This window comes from Aptenodytes patagonicus, chromosome 2 (assembly GCF_965638725.1).
Source record: "Aptenodytes patagonicus chromosome 2, bAptPat1.pri.cur, whole genome shotgun sequence".
Classification (NCBI taxonomy): Eukaryota; Metazoa; Chordata; class Aves; order Sphenisciformes; family Spheniscidae; genus Aptenodytes; species Aptenodytes patagonicus.
The window spans coordinates 4313182-4328390 of NC_134950.1; the positions used below are offsets into that span (position 1 = coordinate 4313182).

Sequence of the window (15209 nt, forward strand, 5' to 3'; positions counted from 1 at the left end):
CTAGATTAAGTAGGCTATTATGTGTATTGGTTCTTACAACCCTACTGTGGTGATATAAAGATCATTTTGTAGCAAAGTATAACCATTATTTGCCGTAATATATCTACCTAGGATTCCTACTGCTGGCTGTACCCTAGGTTGCTTGGTTTATCTCCTTCAGATGATCATTACATCTAGATGACACCATTTTAATCTTAAAAAGATGAAACTGTGGAAAAGGAAATGTTTCCATTTGGTCATGGGCTATCTGCACAGTTCTCTTCTTTGGGAGAGTTGTGCTGCAGTCTTCAATCATGAAATTGATAAACTTATTTAAAGAGAGATACTTTAATGTCTTCAAATCTCAGTCTGAATATAAGTTCAAAGTAAAAACACATCAATTGCAAGGCATGCAATTGTCAAAAAGAAGTATAGAATATGTTACAAAGCAGTAAATTCGGAATGGTTTTTTGCCTTAGTGACTCCGAAAGCACAACCATGAGAAAATGCATTGACTCAAACCAAGGCCGAATTTTCTCAATTTTACTTTATCAAGGAATGGACAAAAATATCAGTAACATACAGTGCTTGTTCCTTTTATTTAGAAAGAACTGGGTTATTTTCTTTTTCTAAAAGCAGTCTAAATACTCACCAAAATGTTAATGTTCTTCGCCGTACTGTTTTGTAATTCTGTTTTTATGTCTCTTGCTATTTCCCATCATTTTTGTAGTTGGTAAACTCTTTGAAATTTTTCACTCCCAACTTTTGGGACAATATGTAACAAATAGAAATAATGCTACAAATAAGGTTATAAAATTACTTTGCATCTCCTTGATTGAATTACTTTTATTTTCCTATGGATTTAATAATTTAAGTTTAAATATCCTTAAATCGTTATATTGTAATGGATATAAACCCTTTCACTAAGTCTTTTGAAACAGTCATTTATCAAGGCAGATTGTGTATTTTTTGCAAGTATTTAAACCTTTCAAGGGCAGTGATTTTTATTCTTACTACAAAATATTTTATTGCTTTACCCGTGGTTAGAAGTTGCACTGAGTTTGCTATCAGTTCTAAACTCATTTATTATCTATTTCTTGAATGATGAGTGCTTTTAATTGTAACAATGTGTATACAGCTCCGATGTTGCTTAGAGTTCTAATTTTTATTCTGATGGATCTGCTACAGAAACTTAGGTGGAACATACACTGCACCTTAAAATTAAATTAGCATAGTCCTCCTAGCAAAGTGCTTTTGTTAATCTTACATGGGAAAAATAAAAAAAAAAAGAAATCTTCCCCCTTTTTTTGAGCAATGGTCAATGGTTGTAGGTCTTCTTTTTTAACATAGGACAACCGTTCTCAGGAGTTTGCATTTGAACCAAATGTTTTCAGTCCCGATATACAATATTTTTCAACAAAGCTTAATCTTAGATTCTCCTTTTATAATTCTTTCTTATCTTTGGACATTGATTTTTTTGTTAATATCTGATTAATATTTAAAGAGAGGCTCTTTAGTCAAGTTAGGGTTTTTCTCCCCTTCCCTGTACCTTCTTGATTCCGTCCTCATTCCTAATGTTTTCCTCATTCCACTTTTATTTAAATTACAACTTTTTTGCCAGCTTTGGTCACTCTTGCTTCCTTTTGTAATTTACTCTCCCTCCATTCCTCACCATCATTTTGAAATCCCCTGTCCTGACAAAGTGTAAATAGCAGGAAATTGTTTTCTTTGTTCCTGTTCTTATTGCTGGAGACACTAAGTGTTTTCATATTCTCTGCCTACAGACCTACAAAGAAGGATAATGCTGCATCCTGCTTACTGCTTGCCTCTTTGCTTCCCACTTTGTATGTTTAGAAAGTAAAATAACTTGGAAGTCTCTGATGTGTTGCTTCTCTTTTCTATGTTATGGAGCCGTTGCTGTAGAATATGTTTTTCCCTCCTCTGCCTGGTGAGAGGGAATTTGCAGGGGATTCTTCCATTGCTTTTATGTAAAATGAAGAATGGTGATGGAAGGCTCTGGATACTACACTTATTAAAGCACTCTCCGTAACATATTTGATTTATAACTAAGGTCCACAATTGACTGTGAAGCTGGATATGGGGAGGGTGTAGGAGGTGGAAGCAGAAATGCCAAAAAAAAGTCTGGGATCAGCAGCAGATCAGTGGTGGGCATGGTGGTGTTGGGTTGACGGTTGGACTCGATGATCTTAGAGGTCTTTTCCAACCTTAATGATTCTATGATTTTATGATCAGTACTAGCACTGCCAAATCTTGCTGAGTGCATGCAGGGCAGTCCCTGGTATCCATCTTACAGTATCCGTATTATTCGGTGCATTCCAGCCCCCTCCTGTTCTCTGGCTTATTTGTGTTTATGTAAAATGGATCAAATGCATAGAATATTACACACCCCTTTTACTTTAAGGTCTGAAGTGAAGTTTGCTTCAATTAACCTAGAGATAGGGAAATAATAGCTGTTACAATAACACTGCATGCAGTATGAAAAAATGGTATTATACTATTAAGGAAAAGTGACATCCTTTAGGCCATTAAAATAATACCTGGAAAATATATGCCTTTTTGTACAGTAAGATTATTCTGCTGACTAGTAAAGATTCTCGTTTTAGCTTTCAGAAAACCTTAAGCTTACAATTTACTGTAATTTTTCAGCCATTGATTGGGAATATTTAGTGTGTACGTTGTAACTGTTCTCGGATATGTAGGTAAGTGGTGCTTCTGAGAGGTGACACTCTTTTCCCTCTATTCTAGGATAGAGGAATACATGCTTTGCTCCCCATTGTTTTGTAGTAAGAAATGATAATTTGGGCTTAGTGATTATTTTGTTCACTCATTTTTCTGTCTTTCATCATTATATTTTCTGCGGACACACAAATGGAAAGGATCAGCCTTTCATTTTTTTCCTGTATCCCAAGATGTTACTTAGCGACCTTCGTACGCCCCTTTTTGGTTTCCATAGGATTTGAAATGTTCCTTTGTGTCCCATTTTGGGACAATTAGTGATATATTTTACTTTGAGGCCTTTTGTTCTCAGAAGATTGCGGTGGTGAGGAGAGAACTAAGACTCATTTGGAGGAGAGAAGGAAAAGAAAGGAAATTTGCCTTCCCTCTCCTGTGAGGTAGCATGTTGAAGAAAAGAGAGGGGCAAGGGTTTTGGAGGGTGCTTCGATGAAATCCTGAAAATATAATTATGTTTCATTACAAAGCTAGATTCAAAATCAAATTATTTTTTGCTGCTTTACATCTGCAAGAGGTTTTTTAAGCTTTAATATACACAGGGAAATATATTGGATAACTGGTGTCCCGGCAAAAAGTTGTCAGACAAGTTACTCTGCTGAAGTTCTGGCTGCAGTGAGGGATGCTGAGTAATGTTTTTATTAACATCTTCAGTTAATAAAAAATATGCTTGATATACCACACTGTGCTGTCGACATGTTTTGTTAATCTATCCGATTGAACATCACGTGATGATGAGGGAAACAAGTTCTCTGATACATGCTATTGGAAAGTTCAGCCTTCGGATATTTTGCTCGACTAGCAGAGCCTCCCGTCTGCAAAGCTGTTTCTTGAAGTAGTCAATTGCACACTGTTGAAGGGGCTTTGCTATGAATGTGGAAATGTTTTGACTGCAGTCAGCAGTAAAACTGAACTTGTTCATCACAGCGATGTGGCATTCAACAGGTTGTTCTGAAATGGAAGAATATAGCAGACAGCTCTGGGAGGAGAATTGTATTATGTATGTTAACAAAAAAGTGTTGCCACTAGCAGTGATTTTAATTTACTGAAAAACTTAGGTATGGTAATTATTGTGTTTCTTACTTGATTATCAAACCATTAAAATTAAATTTCATGACAACCCTCATTTATGCGTAAATCACTTCATAATTTATGGTAATGGTTGTTATGTCATTATGTGCCCCAGGATATCTCATTTTGTACAACATACCCTGCACTGCCTTTACATTTCTATTCTGTGCACAGTGTGTCTGGCATTCGGGAACGGCAAACATCATCGTCAGTGGAAGATTTATCATGGTGATGGTCTGAGTAGATCAATCCTCTCATCTATCCTTGTAGTGCAACACAACTGAGTTGTTAAAGTCTTCCATGTATATGAGGCTCCACAGTTGGTGGCTGTAGAATTAACACTTTTAGGCATTAGAGTTTTCAGACTGGTTTGGCCTTTGTGTGAGGACTGTAGGGATCAAAGCTTGGGACTGCGCAGGAATAGGACTGGAGTGAGGAGTTAAGAAATGCGGAGCAAACAGGCCCTTGGTAAGAACAGGCTGGAGAAAAAGGGTCAAATGGTGTCAGTCATGGAGGAGCTGTGAAGGATCTCTAATCATTCAGGCATCTTCCCAACCAGAGAGGATATCTTCTCCACTAGATGCTGGAATGAAATCTAAAATTTTTTGAGAGTTGTAGTTCCTTGAGAATAGTAAGTAGTCCTGCAGCTTCTGAATCGGTGTATCACTGGTACAGGCCATCATAAATGAGGAAATCCTTTTATTGGTAATTCAAATGGCAGAGGCTTTCGTGCAAAATTTACAAGTTCTGACAAGTACTGGTGATCCATGTGAATGCCGATGTGAAATAACATAATGGATTTTTTTTTTCTTTTTTAATTGGGAGTTGCATAAGAAAAAGTAGGCTAAAGAAATCCTACAGTAGCGAAGTCAACACTCAGAATTTAAGAAGTGCCAAGCTTCTTGCTGGGTCGGCAGTTCCTACCTTTTAGCAGGGTTATAGGGTTGCATGAATGAGTTCGCTTATACATATTCCCTATTGTAAGTTTTGTTGTTTGGTTTTTTTTTACAAAGTCAGCAGAAGTATAGCTATTTTTCTCAGTTTTGATAAGTGAACTTTTGTGTGTATTGACTTCACCTATTTTCAAATACTTTTTTTGTTAAATTCTAATGAGTCAAGAATAATTAAAGAAACATTATTATTTTCATCTTTATACCTCTCATCACATAGTGTGGTGTTTCTTTCATCCATGGAAAGTAAAGAATTTTTAAAAGTCCTTTGTGTGCATACTATTAATGAGGGCCATTGACTACTGCTTAATTATTTTATTTAAATGTGTTGATTAATTGAGCTGTGAAGTCTGTGATGTGGTATACTGCAATTTCTGCAGTATTAGTTAACAATGCACATACACATTGAAAACATTTTGAAATAAGCCCTCTTCCAAAGGGTATGAGAATTAAAAATTCTGCCCCTTTTTAAACCATAAGTTCCCTTAATAAATTTATTGTCCATGTGTAAGTAAATCATGATTGTTATTTCTTGTAGCTGCCAAGTGAGTGTTTAATTTGTGCTTTTGTTTATGACAGGGCATGTTGTCTGTATGAGAGATTAATGATTTCTTCCTTACATTGCTGTTACAGTTTATGTGTTAAAGACAAAGCTGCTATGACTAAGGCTTTGCATGCTGTCATCGAGAGAAAATAAAATATCACAGCAATTTCCCTGGGTCTTCGTCTTAAATCCATGGCAAGCTGGAAGTTTCTGAGATACCTTCAAGTCAAATTAAAAAATATCGAAGGTTGTATTAACTAAAACATAAAAATCACCTGCTGTTTTCAGGGTAATCGTTTTTATTTTGTCTTTTACTTGACATCTGTTAAATACACATTTAATTCTTTTAAGGCTTGCCTTTTTTTACTAATAGCCAAATCAATCTTTAAATATAGTACATAATTTTGAGTGAATAATTAGTTATTTTCAACAAAGAAATTGGAAAGGACGTGTTTGTTTGGGTAGGAAAGGGTGATTTATCTAGCACTGGTCCGATCCACGGTATGATCCAGTTCTAATAGCTATATTTATTTCAAAGCACTTTGCAAAAATTGGAGATGTTACAGGAAGAATCTGCAAAAATTATAGGCTGAGAAAATAATAAACATAATAATAAAAAAATAAAGAGCAATAGAAGGAATAATAAAGAGAAATTTCAGTTTTGGACTGCTTTATAGTTAGAGCACTCAAGGAATTCCTGCACTGAAATGGGGCATGCTTCCCATGCAAAGTTAGTCCAGGTGCTCTTTTGAGGGTCCCTTCCAACCTTGGCTCTTCTGTGCTTCTGATTCTTTGGTAAGGTGCAAAGGCACGATGGGTGATTGCTGGGTGGTTGCGAGTCCTCAGTGCGAGTGTACTGCAAAAAACCAAATGTGGTCTGAGAACAGGCAAATAGAAATAGGGAATAATAAGTGAGACTTATGACATTCAGTTCTGGTCACATTTATACAAGAAAAAGGAGATCAAATGGTAGAAGATGCAGATAACTGATGAAAATAACATAGACATTGACTTTGGTTTGATAAGCGCAGTAAAATTTAAAAGGGATTATTAACATATTCTATGAAGTCGAGGGCAGAGAAGGGCTCTCTTTTAAAGGTTATGGGAGGTGAGGACATCAAGAAAAATTGAGCTTTGAGCTGTCTGTGAATATGGCTAGAAATGAAGAGATTTCCAGGCCTCAGACATCATCAGATTGTTCAGCAATCTCCCTCACAGAGAAGCGGAGGCAAAGAACCTGGCTGCTTCTAAGGTGTCCTCAGCAGAATTGCTAAAGACCTGCCTGCAATTGCCGCATTTTCCAAGAGGAAGACCTTTTCCAGTGTTCTGTCCCTGTAACTGATGATGGGAAAACAAATGCCCTTGTAGGTTTTACAGCAACAAATATGTGAATAGACGCCTGTTCCTCCCTCCGTTCCCTCCCCAGTAGAATATCATCCTTTTGTTCTGAAGATATAGTTATGGTGTATTTCTATAGGCAATGTGCAAGAGAATCTCTTTCCTATGATTTGCATTTGAATTTAGCATTTCTGTTTCTGTCAAAAACACACATATTTGGAACACAGATAAACCTGCCTTCTCTAATTGCTGGTATGGAGACTTCCCCTTCCCTCAGGTTTGTCTGTGTAAGGTGTTTCTCCTCTCCCCCAGCTTCATTTGAAAGACTCAGTGTATTGCTTATATGAATTGGAGGATGCTACACTGGGTAGGCAACTGGTTTGGTATTATATGACTTCTCAGACGATCTTTCTCTTCTTCCCACTTCTTCAAAAGTAGGTCTAAGCAATTTGACTGTTTTTCCAAATTTGGGGTGGCTAACTCACTGGATCTAGCCTGCATGGCAATTTTTCTGACCTCTTTGAACATTGACTTGACCTCAGGAGACCCAATTTGCACTATTTCTAATATTTTCTGTGTACAGCTAGGGAAACAGGAGGTTTGTGAGTGCAGGCGAAGTTTGTCTCTGACAGGATTTATTAAGTTTAATAGGGTACAGCATAAACATGGCTAGATAGGTTGGCCCTTATACAAAATATTACACAGATATAGTACGAGTTTGCTATCCTAGTTTTACATGATCTATAAATCACTCAAAATCCAAAATAGTCATCTTAATTTTCCTCTTAAATTATAACTAGATCACAGGTTGTAGGAAGTGCAGGGTTCAAAAGCTCTCTCTTGAAAATGTCAGAATAATGATTTCAGAATTCAGATTTAGAAATTATTTAAAAAAGAGCTTTTTTTCCCCCCATAGAAGAAACCAGACTTTTTCCTTCCTTCATTTCTTCAATACTTGGAAAAATTATTTATTTATTGAAATTTTTGGATACTAGGCACATTTGTGGAAGCATTTGACAAAGTGCAGGCCTATTAAAAAATTGGCTGAAGTGCTAATATTTTTAATTGGGTTTTCATTTTTGTGCAAGATACGTGGAAGAAAAAGTAAGAATGTAAGAAAATCCATAAATGTTTCTTTTGTTAGATAACAATGGAGCAACAAGCTAAACGGGAAAAAACGCTGCTTCCTGAAGGAGGTCATAGTTGAAATGGCTTGTGCTTGCCCTTTACTTCACACATTCAAGCCAATAGATTCGTATTGTGGTTTTAGAAAAATCATGTTTCAACATTGATGGATGGTGGAAAAAAGTGGAGAATGAAGGTGAACATTATCAACCTTTCACTGGGCATTAGTCCCCTCATTAGAATTAAATAAAAAATACCAATATTCACAGGAAGAAATGATTCCATGGAAAATTTGGGGGTTGTCTGTTCTTTTTCTAGTGGACTTTCTGAACATTAGAGAAAGGTAAGTAGTATTAATCAACATTGTTTTTTCTACCGATGTTTGTCAGTATTTCTGTGAGATGGAAATTTAATCACAATTTCTGTTTTGTCCCGAACCTACTCAGTGGTCAGCACACCTGAGATAGGCTGTTGCTGTCTCTCTTCATTTAGTAAAGTCCAAGTTAGAAACCTAGGAATACGAAGTGAAATGATGATAGCCAACCACAAAGTAAAAAGAGGTGCCATCTAGATGAGCACAGACGAGTAGGGAGGTGCTCATCTGCAGCTCTACTAATATAGTTGGCGTGGCCCAAATTTCTGTAAGACTTGCTTTGTAGTCTAAATTCAAGGTAGGCTGCAAACATTGTTATTGCAGAGGTTATTTCATAGTTCTTTCTTATCTAGCTGAACGTGGCACTGCCTAAGGCATGATAGGCGAAGGGAGCTGTGCTGTGCTATGCTGTGTGCCTGGGTGGGAGCAGGGTTGCAAAAAGTTGTATCGCTTGCATGCTTCTGTGCTGCAAACATGAGTCTTTGTGGCCAACTTCCAGGTTAGCCCTGCTTTGAGTGAGGTGTCTGAACTGGATGACTTCCAGAGGTCCCTTCCAACCTAAAATGTTCTTTGATTTGAAAATCTACCCACACATCGATAAACTACTCTTTCTTCTCAAAGGCAACAGTGTTATGGGCACGTGCCCATATGAATTGGGTCCTCTATCACTTTCTTTTGTACTCTAAGACTCTTTTCTGTCTTAGAATCATAGAATAGTTTGGGTTGGAAGGGACCTCTAAAGGTCATCTAGTCCAAACCCCCTGCCGTGGGCAGGGACATCTTCAACTACATCAGGTTGCTCAGAGCCCCGTCCAACCTGACCTTGAACGTTTCCAGGGATGGGGCATCCACCACCTCTCTGGGCAACCTGGGCTAGTGTTTCACCACCCTCAGCGTAAAAAATTTCTTCCTTATATCTAGTCTGTATCTACCCCCCCCTTTAGTTTAAAGCCATTCCCCCTTGTCCTGTCGCAACAGGCCCTGCTAAAAAGTTTGCCACCATCTTTTTTAGAAGCCCCCTTGAAGTACTGATAGGCTGCAATAAGGTCTTCCCGAAGCCTTCTCTTCTCTAGGCTGAACAACCCCAACTCTCTCAGCCTTTCTTCATGGGAGAGGTGTTCCAGCCCCCTGATCCTTTTCGTGGCCCTCTTCTGGACCCACTCCAACAGGTCCATGTCTTTCTTATGCTGAGGGCTCCAGAGCTGGACACAGTACAACCAAGTCTTCTCAACATTTGTCCTATTCTGTCTTTTTTTTTTTCCCTCCAGAGGATGCATTCCTTTTCTTAGCCTTTCTTCCTTTATTTTTCTGCTGTTACAAATGGTATAGTGCCAGTTTATGGTAAGGCTCTTGGCCTCCAGACTCATATATTACTTTAAGTAGTGTGTTTTTGGGAGTAGCATGCACAATCCTCCTTCACAGGTCCAATTAGATGCATTACTTTTTCTGTTCACTCACATCTAAAACCTGGTGCCTTGTATGTTCATCTAACAGATGAAAAATTGCCGTGGAATTTATTTTCCTGATAAATTGCTCTAATATGGTGTTTGGAGACTTGGAAATAAGGAGTGAAGGGTATCTGGATATGTAGAACCTTTACAGGTTGTAGGTTCAAATGGTGAAGATAACTGAATAGTTTTAGTCCATTTCCTGATTAACCATTATATTTATTTTTGGGGAAAAAGTTACCTAACAGATCTCAGGATGTTTTTGTTCATGCTGCCTGTAAAAGAGTGAGCATTTAGGTGTAGGTACAGCTCCAGGTCACACCTGGTTTGATTGATATCTGCAGATAAATATATTAATTTAGCCTATAGCACTCTGTATTTAGGAGCATTTGCTGTGTTTTGTGGCTGTGGTGACATGGTGACTGCATTAATGGGATGAAAGAAGATTGTCTTGAGTGGCTGCCAGTTACGTCTGCTTTAATGGCCAAAGGATTTATTAAAGTTACACTCCGATGTTACACTGATTTGGCTTTCTGCCTGCTCTCTGATGTTCTGTAAAAGATCATGATGGTACAGCGTAGATTTCCTGAAGTTGGAAATGAAAATACCCAATTCCTATTAATTTATTTTAGATGATCAAAAGTATAATTAAAATAGCTGGTTTATGAGTCTTTTCTTCAAAGAGGACAGTCATTTAAAATTAGTGCTTTGGCAGTGTTGTGGTTTAACCCGGCAGGCAGCTAAACACCACGCAGCCATTCACTCACTGCCCCCCCTCAGTGGGATGGGGGAGAGAATCAGGGGGAAAAAAAATAAAATTCATGGGTTGAGATAAGGACAGTTTAATAGGACAGAAAAGGAAGGGAAAATAACAACAACAACAATAATAATAGAATATACAAAGCAGGTGATGCATGATGCAATTGCTCACCACCCGCTGACTGATGCCCAGCCAGTCCCCAAGCAGTGGTCACCGCCCCCCAGCCAACTCCCCCCAGTTTATGTACTGAGCATGACGTCACATGGTGTGGAATATCCCTTTGGCCAGTTTGGGTCAGCTGTCCTGGCTGTGCCCCCTCCCAGCTTCTTGTGCACCCCCAGCCTTCTCAGTCGGTAGAGCATGGGAAGCTGAAAAGTCCTTGACTAGTGTAAGCACTACTTAGCAACAACTAAACCATCGGTGTGTTATCAACATTATTCTCATCCGAAATCCAAAACACAGCACTGCACCAGCTACTAGGAGAAAATTAACTCTATCCCAGCCAAAAGCAGGACATGCAGCTTGAATTTATTCTTCAGTCTTGACATCCATTTACTTCTTCCTTCATTAACTGGAAACAAAAGCTAAAACAACAGTGATCTGAAAAGATCACTGAAACATGTTATGTAAATGCTATAGTATATAAAGCCTGCTTTTTATGACATTTTCATTTTGCAGCTATAAAGATGTCTTCAGAAGTTGGTTTGAAGTGGAGTCTTTTGTTTTCTTTTTTTCTCCTGATGCCACTGTACTAACTGCAATCATAGGCAAAAAGTTGAAGCCTTCTTTGGAATAATGCAAGGATTTATAGATTCTAAAACCAATATTCTGATAAGTTTGAATGTGATGTATGATTTGCCCCACACAAGTGTATAATCTTGGGGGGGAATGGGGTGGTGTTAACTCCATAGTCTTTCCTCTTAGGCCACTTTCTCCACTCCAGCTCGCTCTTTCGGTGGCTGGATCTTCCCAAGGGAGAGCTTTACCCACGTTAGCTTGGTATGCTCTTAGTCCACAATGCAGCATTTGAAGCATGTTTGCTCAGTTTTGGAAAACACATACGGCTTCTAATTTATTTTCTTACAGTTGACAGCTGTAATAAAAATGAAGAATTCTGCTCTAGCTTTGGATTTTTAAAGAATAATAGTTCTCAAACAAGATCATTGGAGTTGTTTAATTTTCTGGCCCTCAGAAGGACTGTAACTTGAGGGAGAGGAACTCTAAATCTGAATCCTGTAGTACTTTGATTTCTATCTAGTGTGGTAGGTGTGTTTAAAGCCTCCATACATACATTTTTTCAATTACTCCTTGTCTTATATAGTGCTTTCAGGCTATGAATGATCCTGACATTATGGAAACATTCCAGATTTAATATGTTGAATTGTAGGTGAGTACCCTCAGGAAAGAGGGTGACGTGTAATAAAGAAGGTTAATTACAGGTTTCGTTCCTTTTTTTTTTTGTGTACATCTGCATCGGATAAGTGTGCTGAATTGGGAAAGAGTAAACACGGTTTTATGCAGGGAAGTTGTAGCTCATAAATCCATTGAAGTTCTGTTAAGGAGCTAACAAGCTTCTGGGTAAGGAAGATCTAATTAATATAATTATTGATATATGGCAGAGTTCCTCACCAAAGGCTGATAGAGAATCCAAGCTGCTGTGGCATAAGAAGGGAGAGTTATTAATTGGTTAAGAGAAAGGTGACAGAGGAGTGAATAATCAGTTGTAGAGATCAAATCATCATTGGAGCCCTTCTGGGATCTGGGCTGGGCCCCGAGCTGCTCAGCCTCTTTGGAAATGGTGTGGGAAGAGGAGTGAGCAGTGGGCTGGGAAGGTGCCCGATAGTAAATTCTGGGCTGTAAAGGGGGAGGCTGACTGCGGGAAATTACAGAAGGACAAGGTGATAAATTGGCAGGGGAACTTCAGTCTTAATAAATCCAAAGTGATGAACACTTTGGATGGAAAAAGAATCTGAACTTTAAATAGTGAATGATGAGCTCAGAGCTGTCTTTTACCTCTTAGGAATTGGATGCAGGTTTTAATACATCTATGAAAATGCTGCCCACGGCTCAATAGTAGTTGAATACAAAACAACCATCTTTTTGAGGACATGTATCAGTGCAGAGTAGGATGTTTTCACTTCTTTGGTACAATCTCACCAAATGAGAAGGTGATACTTGAAAACTATTTAAGTTGAAAGGAAGTGCTAGGAAGAAAATATTTGCAAAAGTGAACCTAGTATGAGAGAGGAATGTAGCTGCTGTTACACTTGAGGGGGGGAAAAAGAAAATAAAAGCAAGCACACATTGTAAATGAAAGAATGAATTATAAACCTATTTCAAGTTTAATAGCTTGAGATGATTGGTAGTATCTTTTTTGGTTTTTTCCTTTCAATTATGGGATTAAAGTTTTGCTGTCTGATGTAACTGTTGGTAAGGTGGTTAAATGGAAACTGGTTTATCAGTTCTTATCTCCACAAACTAAATTATTTACTTCTTGGTGAAGGTTTTGCAGATCTCTTCCTGACTCCTGACCTGAAGGTTTCTGGAGTATTCCCACACATACAGTTGATGCAGGAGTTGCACTGCTGAAGTGCAGCTTTAAGGAGAGGAGCTGGTAATGGGTTGGAGCCTGTTTAGACTAGATTATTTGGGGATGGAATAGAGATTTTCTTCACTGATGACAGGTGCTCTTTCAGATTCTTCAAATACTCTAAGATATTTCTCTGTTCCCCAGTTGCTTATTCTCCTCTTCCTTTCAGAGTCTTCTTTCCCATGAATTGTGCTAATGCCAATCAGCTAGTCATGGGTCCGTCCTTTAACTGAGAGGGGAAAGCAGTGGACAAGCAGGAACAGCAACATTCACTTTAATATTTTTAAAATCAGCTGAAAGCATTATAAATTACATGACAAAATTAAAAAGTATAATCTGGATAAATTCAGGTATGTAACGAAACTAGATATACTCAGTATAACAGAATAGAGTGGTTTGTGTGGCTACATGCCTTTAATACAATTAAAATAATTTTTCCTCTGTGCTGTATAAGTCTCCAGAAACTAATCTTGTTTTGGAAAGAATCTACTGAGTCATTGCTTGCATGAGGAATTCTTTCTCTCAAAATTACTCCTGCTATATAACAGTTTACTAGGACATCTGTATTTTTCCTGAAGTGTTTATTCGTTGTCTTTTTTTTCAGTTCAAACTGAAATATATGTCAGCTCTGCAGAACACATGGCGGAATATGAATTCTGTTAATAGTTGCTGTGAAACGTGTGTGGTAAAATCCCAGCCATGGATGTACCTCAGCTAAAACCTTTCCCTTTGACAAATGAGGATCTAAGATGTAAATTATACATACTGATCACCAAAGTTTCCTTCCAGGGTTACTTCATCAGGGAATCTTTGTCCTCAGCCCTATCTTTTACATCAAAATGGTGTTAATGAGTTGTGCATCTCCTGATGAGTTGGCAGAGCTTTCGCAGCTTCAAGGAGATCTAACACCTACTAATACCAGTGCGAAAGCTTGGCCGCTAAGTTGCCGAGACCACATTTAACCTATTTAAGTCACAAGCTACCATTGATCTGGTTTTCGCAGTGTGTTCTCTTGAGTGCTTTGGTTTTAGGAGATATATTATTTAAAGAGAGTTTTTAGTATTTAATTTGCAGTGTTTAAAAGGAGAGAAGCTGCCTCTTTGGGATTGATAAAGGTAACAAAATACAGTTGAGTAATAATTTATTGATAAGAATTTCTGAGCTCATAAAGAAGATCCTTCTTGTAGGATTCTTCTACTACATGAAGATTCAGTTTGGTATGAACAAAACCAGACTCGATCAAGAGGAAACTTCAAATGGTGTGAAGAGAAAGTTTTAGTGAACTGTATGCGCATTAACAGTGAGGGTAGAATCATAGAATCATAGAATCATTGAGGTTGGAAAAGACCTCTAAGATCATCGAGTCCAACCGTCAACCCAACACCACCATGCCCACTAAACCATGTCCCTAAGCGCCTCATCTACACGTCTTTTAAATACCTCCAGGGATGGGGACTCCACCACTCCCCTGGGCAGCCTGTTCCAATGTTTCACCACTCTTTCAGTAAAGAAATTTTTCCTTACATCCAATCTAAACCTCCCCTGGTGCAACTTGAGGCCATTTCCTCTCGTCCTATCGCTTGTTACTTCGGAGAAAAGACCAACACCCACCTCGCTACAACCTCCTTTCAGGGAGTTGTAGAGAGCGATGAGGTCTCCCCTCAGCCTCCTTTTCTCCAGGCTAAACAACCCCAGTTCCCTCAGCCGCTCCTCAGAAGACTTGTTCTCCAGACCCTTCACCAGCCTCGTTGCCCTTCTCTGGACACGCTCCAGCACCTCAACGTCCTTCTTGTAGTGAGGGGCCCAAAACTGAACACAGTATTCGAGGTGCGGCCTCACCAGTGCCGAGTACAGGGGCACGATCACTTCCCTACTCCTACTGGCCACACTATTTCTGATACAGGCCAGGATGCCATTGGCCTTCTTGGCCGCCTGGGCACACTGCCGGCTCATGTTCAGCCGGCTGTTGACCAACACCCCCAGGTCCTTCTCTGCTGGGCAGCTTTCCAGCCACTCTTCCCCAAGCCTGTAGCGCTGCATGGGGTTGTTGTGGCCGAAGTGCAGGACCCGGCACTTGTCCTTGTTGAACCTCATACAGTTGGCCTGGGCCCATCCATCCAGCCTGGGTAGGAGCAGTGAATGACGCTGCATATAAACCAGGTGTATCCCTGTGGTTCCGGCATAGTTGAATTACCACTTTCAGCTGGACCAGGTTTTGAGAATGGTGGTAGTATTGAACAAACCTTTCCATCCACATGCGTAGTTTGAAATCATAGAACC

At 38.9% G+C, this 15209-nt stretch overlaps 1 protein-coding gene across 3 annotated transcripts in view; it reads left to right on the forward strand.

The window, feature by feature from the left end:
* TRAPPC9 (trafficking protein particle complex subunit 9) overlaps positions 1 to 15209 on the forward strand; it is a 549779-nt gene that overhangs the window by 205251 nt on the left and 329319 nt on the right. The window lies entirely within an intron of this gene.